This window comes from Phalaenopsis equestris, unplaced genomic scaffold (assembly GCF_001263595.1).
Source record: "Phalaenopsis equestris unplaced genomic scaffold, ASM126359v1 Scaffold000726, whole genome shotgun sequence".
Classification (NCBI taxonomy): domain Eukaryota; kingdom Viridiplantae; phylum Streptophyta; class Magnoliopsida; order Asparagales; family Orchidaceae; genus Phalaenopsis; species Phalaenopsis equestris.
Genome location: NW_018165166.1, coordinates 98543 through 99552, shown reverse-complemented (window position 1 = coordinate 99552; position 1010 = coordinate 98543).

The window sequence follows — 1010 nt, the reverse complement described above, 5'->3', positions numbered from 1 at the left end:
AGACCATTTTTAGCTACTGGAAAAGCTATGATAGATGTTCAAAAAGGAGAATTAACTATGAGAGTTAATGATCAAGAGGTAACTTTTAACATTGCGAAATCTATGAAATACACTGCTGTTGAAAGAGACAATGAATATTTTCTCATGGAAATTAGTGAACATCTATTGAAGGAACATTTCAAAGAACATTTTGAAGAGAAAGAACAATTTGAAGAGAGTGATGAAATTATTCTGGAAAAATTAGAAAATGAAGAATTAGATTATGTTCAGGAAAGATTTGAGATGCTGGATATTACAGAAAATGATGATAAGAATCTAGTTCCGTCAATTATAAAATCACATGAACTTGAGTTGAAAATATTACTGAGCCATTTAAAATATGTGATTCTGGGAGACTCATCTACATTACCTGTTATTATATCTTCAGAATTAAATGATTTTCAAGAGCAAAGACTGCTAGATACATTGAAAAGATATAAGAAAGCTTTTGGTTGGACCTTAACTGATATTAAGGGAATCAGTCCTTCGATCTCTATGCACAGAATTATATTAGATGAACAAAATAAACCAAGAGTTGATCCAAAAAGGAGATTAAATCCAATGATGAAAGAAGTAGTTAAGAATGAAATTTTGAAATGGGTGGCATATTTACATTGATTATAGAAAATTAAACATTTCCACCAGGAAATATCACTTCCCTTTACATTTTTTAGACCAAATAGTAGATAGACTTGCTGGGCACAAATATTTTTCTTTTTTAAATGGATATACCGGTTACCATCAAATTCCTATTGCTCCCGAGGATCAAGAAATGACAATATTTACTAGTCTTTTTGGAACTTTTGCTTTTCGAAGAATGTCTTTCAGATTATGTAATGCACCTGCAACATTTCAGAGATGCATGATGTCCATATTTAGTAAATTAATTGATGATGGATTGGAAGTATTTATGGATGATTTCTCTGTATTTGGAACATCATTTGACGCATGCTTAAATTACCTTGAAAAAG